This window comes from Magnolia sinica, chromosome 6 (genome assembly GCF_029962835.1).
Source record: "Magnolia sinica isolate HGM2019 chromosome 6, MsV1, whole genome shotgun sequence".
NCBI classification, from domain to species: domain Eukaryota; kingdom Viridiplantae; phylum Streptophyta; class Magnoliopsida; order Magnoliales; family Magnoliaceae; genus Magnolia; species Magnolia sinica.
Window position 1 is genome coordinate 17569915 of NC_080578.1, and position 6571 is coordinate 17576485.

Genomic DNA, 6571 nt, shown 5'->3' on the forward strand with positions numbered 1-6571 from the left:
CGAATTAATCCCTTTATCTCATAGACTAGGCTCCGTATCCCATGGGTTAGGACCTCGTCCAAACCCTCATCGTGGGCCCCACTTCACATGGGTTTTGCTTCACACGAGTCACCCGCCTCACACAAGCCACCCGCCTCACATGGGCCGCCCACCCCTAGTGTGCCCCTACATCCCACAGGCCACCCCACTCGAGCCCAATGTGAAAATGCCCCCGGATTAAGTTGTCAATTAGCCCATTGAATGGGTACCATTGGTCATTCTTTTTCTCACAAAAATACCCGAGCTCTAGGCTCACTTTAGTGGAATCTATGACAAAAATTAGAATACATGAATATTACAAATACATAATCCTTCATGAGAAGCATGTGATGTATATTGTATGCTGTGACATTTTGGTACTTAAATTAAAACTTAGTATACAATACATAACTGAAATAGATACAAATATTGTATAATAAGCAAGATTGTTCAAGAACTATATGCCAAAGTTCCAGTTTAAGCATAAACTACATGTTATTATCTCATCAGTTATAACCGTCAACTCCAAGAGAAACATACCTCACTGTTGATAAAAATTCCGTCTAATAGAAAAAGGAAAATGTTTGATTGAAATCAGTAGCTGTTTCTTGATCCTTTATCCCATTATCGGATGTCATATTCAACGACCTACGTATTCTAGTCTTCCAAGGAAAGTGTTGGCGTGTGTAGTTACAAAGGTGCACTGGCCAATAGACTTCTTTGGCTTAGTCTCCCTTATCCCGAATTCTTCTCTTCCATGGTCTGATCTATGGTGTATATATATATATATATTCCTGTTGTTGTTGTTGTTGTTTTGATAATCGGAGTAGTTAGAGCTATCATGGCTTTAAGTAGTCGATTTGTATCATTGATGATTATACATCCGTCGACGAAGCCGAGTTTGTTTTGGCACTGAGGGCGATGATCATGACCCAGCACCGAGAAGGATAATTGACACCTTTGAGAACTTTGGAAATTAAGATTTGGCTGGGATTATCCGAGCAATGTAGGAAGAAAGGATTGCCATAGGAATTGGTTGAAGATGAGATAGCATTGGAATCCTTAGTGCTGTTGGAGGGTTGGGTTTCATTTGTTGAAGTCATGATTAAAAAAAATAAAATTTCTTTGATACGATGTTAAGGAAATCAGGTGTTATCTTCTGTTGATGTGGAAAAGAAACACATGCAAGAAGGGAAAAACCGTAAATCCCATAATTGGTGGAATTGTGGAGATAGTTGCAACAAAAATACAAAATTACTCATGAAGTTTGTACTGTGTGGGAGAGTTGAACTGATGAGACAAGATATTTTCTAATAATCAAGGAACTAAAATTGCTTGTCACCTCGGATTATGGAAAACCAATTTGAAATTCAGATATCACCAGCCTCATGGCACCAGCCCCCGATTGTCGTTGAATAGTCTCGCATTACAATTGTTAATGAGTACAATTATAACATGGTAATTTTTTTCTCTCTCTTTCTTTTTTTATCTTTCTTCTTCTTTTTTTTTTTTTTCAATTCAAGGTAACCCAATATTTCAGGGGGCATTTGGATTGTAAGTTACTTGAGCTACTTATGCCTCAAGTAGCTTATCTTTGTTTCTACTTATTAGGCTGAAGTGATTAAGTAACTTTTAAGTAAAAAAGTTACTTATAATTGATATTAAAACAAACTAACTTATCTCAAGTAAGTTACTCATTTGCTGCTGTAAGTAGAAAAAGTAACTTATTTGGTGGTATCCAAATGGGCCCTAAATGACCCTTTGCGGTTTAAAGCTTTCAAATCGAAGTTCCTTGATTGTCTATAAAGAACCATCTCTTCTTTATTGTGTTATTTTATTCACTGTACTAATGATTTTATCAAATCGCTATAATGAGGAACAATCCAACTACGGTAAAAATCCGCATTGCAATTCAAAACCTACATACAAGATATAGGAGGATTGCTTATGGCTCGAAGATTTTTCAATTGGATGATAATGGCTTCTCATACAGAGTCAGCAAATGGGCAGTTAGAAAATTTTAGAAATGGACACCGCCATCAAATTCATTAACCAGAAATCAACTGATTAGATTGTGAAAATTGTAAAGCTAGTAACATTTGGGCCGTGGGGCCGATGATTTAGGGCTGAAAGTTGGGCGGGTTCAACCTGACCGACCCGTGACCAACCCATGACCGACCCGACATTGGGTTGGGCTTGGGTAGGGTGTATCGGGTTTGGTCTCGATCTTGGGCTATATAAACTCGGGTTGCCTGACCCAACCTGAACCCGATCAATATATAAGTTACTTATAAATTATAATTGAGTGTGGATCATTTGTGTTGAAGGCACAAGAAATTCTAGTGTTGTTGGGTCTCATTGGTCCATGCCATTTCCGATGACTCAAGCTAACAAGACATGCTAGATTTCTCTCTCCCAAATAGATTGCATGCTACACAACACGACTTTTAAAGGAGTAGTCCGATATTTTAGCTTGTTTGTTTATAAAAATTGAAGTTCTTTACTATAAATAACTACATATATAATTAATAAAATCATAGGTACAAAAAATAAGACTTGTATTGAAATATAATAGACTAATACAATAATGAAAATATTAGTCTGTATCCATCCGACCAACCTGACTAACCCAATCAAGCCCGCTTGGGTTGGGCTTGGGTCGAGAATTACCAACCCGGGGTTGGGTTGGGTTGGGTTGGGTTAGGGTTGATGTATAGGAACCTTGGAATGGGCTAGGGTTGAGCACCAACCCGGCCCAACCCGTCCGACTTTCAGCCCCACGATGATTTGGATGGTCTAGATTGAGTGACAATTTTGGACTTTCAGTCAGTTCCTTCAGCTTAGATGCATTGATACCATCAACTTAGGCATATCACTTCTTTGTTAGACTTTTTGGTCTCCATAGATTGGGGCTACATGGCCACATGTTTTTCTAAAACTTGGATTCTATTGGTTTCTAATCCTAATCACTTTCATAGTTCTAATCAAATCCAACTATTAGGAAAATAAGATCTACCCCGGGAAGCTTCCTTGATTGTTTAAGGCTTACGCATAAACAATGGGACTCTTGGTCCTCTCGCTCTACACTTTAGATTTTGTGAGAAGCCTCATCCATTCACATGCATGAGAGGGAAAGAGAGGAAGATGAAGAAGGTGAGCTAAGAGATATAAGCCCTTGATCTCTAGAAGGGTTGGGCAAAGAGAAGATCGAGTCCGTTCAACCAGATGAACTTATGGGCATTCATTGAATTTTTTTCCACTTGTAGTTTGGATATGTGGTTGCATAAGTTCAAGATCTTGTGGATATGATCAATCAAAACCGAACTACACTCAATTGACAGTCTTTGCTCCCTTTCCAATCACGAGTCGTGGGGTTAGGGTCCTTGGATAGAGTCCTATTACCACCATTTTCGCATTTTTTACCAATACAAATTAATATAAAAAAGACAGAGGAGGAATCCACTTCAGCAGCCTAAGATTGGCCCCACTAAATATTGTTAATCAGTTTATGCATGCTACGACGGTTGGTCATTTTTAAGTTGAATACTTCCTACCTTAGGGGCCGTTTTGATGGGAGTACATGGAGGTAAATGACATTTGAGTTGTGTTTGGATGTGAGTAAATGATGTAGAGCGGGTCGCGGACACTTTCATGTCTAAGATGGACCAGAGAAGGCCTGATAGAAGGCAGAAGTCATGAAGACCGTCAGAACCTTAAAACAGACATATCTCGCAAACTGGAATGAGTTACACATCTATGATTTTGGGGTAGGACGAGCTACTTTAGCCAGCCAACCCGGATATGCCGGGTTGCCCATGCTGAATTTGTGAGATTCCATTAGATCGACGGTTGAATTCTATGTTTATTTCCGTTTTGACTATTTGTAGTAAGTTTGAATTTGATTATAACTCTTCATCCGTTAGGCTTTAGGAGTTGTGTCCAACATGAAAAGTGTTCAGAAAAATTAGAAAAATAACGTGGTTGAGCCACATAGGACACTTACTATAAATAGTAAATTTACTATTTATAGTAAGTTGCGAATTTTAGGGAGTTTTAGTTATAGTTTAATTTCTAAACTTCTTTTAAGTCTTGATATCCCTATTTAAAGAGTTGTAGACTTGTTTATTTCATCTATCAATATTCAATAAATTTATTTTGACTTTCTAGAAATATTTCTAGTTTCTATTTTTCCTCGTGGATTCGAGAAGTCTATGTAAGGAGTCCAGAGAAGCTTCGTGGATTCGAAGTAGTTATCCTTGAGAAAGATAGTGATCGATCTCATCACGTTCATCCCTGCGTTAGTAAATGTATAGAAATAAAATGAAACAAGAGCAAATGGGGATGTAAATGAAATCCTTTTTTTGAGAGAGGATTTATAAGTAAATAGGAATGAAATGCCTTTTGAACTCTCTCAAAGAGGTCGCACGACTAAATAAAAGGGTTGTTATGCACATGTCTACCATACACGTTGCATACTAACGATACTTCAAAACAATTCAATTATTGGGTACATCACTAAAATCGCACCAATAAAATGATTTAAACTGTCCAATGGTTGGCCATCTAAATGGTTAGTAAAAAAACATTGGCAAGTTGTTTGTGATCTTACATTTGTACCCCACTTCACCTGAGGTTCAAAATTTCCTTATTTTTGGCTAAACTAAATATTTTAATGGGCTCATTACAATTATTCTATTAAATATCACACATGTACATTAATTTGAGATATCACATATATTCTTATGAATATATTGAAAATTTTCTAAGCATTCGAAATAATCCCATTTACTCTCATCTCAACAGAATATTTGAATTTCAAATGCATTTCATTTACTCCCATTCAAACATATAGTTTTCATTTTGAGGGTGAGTGATGGAGAGAATATAAGATGATTCACGTTACCACAAATAAAGACACGTGTCACTATCCTATTGGCAGTTCATGAAACACCTGATCCACATGAGCCAATTGAGATGCCCGCGTTTGGCATGCCAAGATTTTTATGAAGCCTCATCGTCTATGGAAGGGATGGATTTAGTTTCAAAACTAACATGAAATGCTACCTAGACTCGCATTCCATGCATCAAAAGGAACATGATGTTCAGGGCTGTTGATCTGGTGGGCCATGAAAAATGATGGGCCATGGTGAAAACGTGTTTTGATTGGTTTGATAGTCGCTTATTTATTTTTTTCTATTTCTTTTGCCCGTCCATTTACAGACCTTATCTGCAACCTACGAGCTCTCTCTCGCCCCTTCACCGTTGGTTGCTGTACATATCAACAGGTTCAACAGCCCAACGGGCCTTTAAGGCCTAACCCATATAGGCCCGTTGAAATTGTGGAGGGAAAAATGACCAAAATGCCCTTTAAGTATATTATCAAGAGAAGGTGGGGCCCATCATTGTGGGCCCATGTGGTGCATGGCGTACCCAACCACGATGATCAAAAGCTCCAAAAAATCAATACCAGGATTATCCAAACTCATCTAAGGGGTCACGTGATGTAGAATATGCCTCTGAGAATCTCCAACTTCACGCACGTGACTTACCTGATAGTTGGACTGGCCTGACTTGTGGGGCTTATGCTCATCATAAGGGATGCACCCCCTGTTGGAGGATGTGATGTCACGTGCACAACACGTGAGCTCCCCATTGCCAGGGCTCCACAATTTTTAGAAAATAAAACTAAGGGCATTTTTGTCATTTTGCACTTTGTCCATGTCATCATGAGGCCATTTTATGAATTCACATTGAGGGAGCGAGAGATGTGTCTTCCAGATGGACGTTGACCCTACCACTCTCCATGGCGGCGGCAGGGTTTTGTGGGGTCCACCGTGATTTATCCACACATTTAATCTATTTTGCCAGCTTATTTTAGGTTATGAACTCAAAATTGGAGCATAATCAAAGCTCATGTGGACCAGACCACAGGAACAAATGGGGATAATGATGTCCATGGTTGAAATTGTTGTGGTAGACCCTACAATGATGCTTGCTTGTCATCTAGCCTTTTCATAAGGTCACAAAGACCTGAAAGGAGTAAAAATAAATATTAGCTTGATTCAAAACTTTTATGGTCCCTGATAAGTTTTCAACCTCACACATTCAATCCTCACCGTTTCTTGTGGTGTGGTCTACTTCAACATTGAATATGCTTTAATTTTAATTATGCTCATTAGAGCTGTACACGAACTGAGTTAGCTTGGTTAGCTGGCTTGATTCGACTCGAGAAAGCTCGATTTGATTTGGTTTGAAACTGAGTTTGAACTGGGTTGGGCTGATTTTTTGAGCTCGAAAAAATTTCGAGGCAAGTTCAAGCTTACCTGAGCTTGACTTGAATCGAACCTCAACTCAAATTGACTCAGTGACTTGGTTATTTTGATTTTGATGCTGCTCGCCAAGTGTTTAATGAAATGACTCATTGAAGTACTGTTTCGTGTGCATTCATTCTCTGCGGGATTATGTAATAGTTAGGAAGGAACAAATATGAAACAAATCACTATAAAAAAAACAAACTTCACATTATAAAACGGCCCTCAAATCATGATTTTGA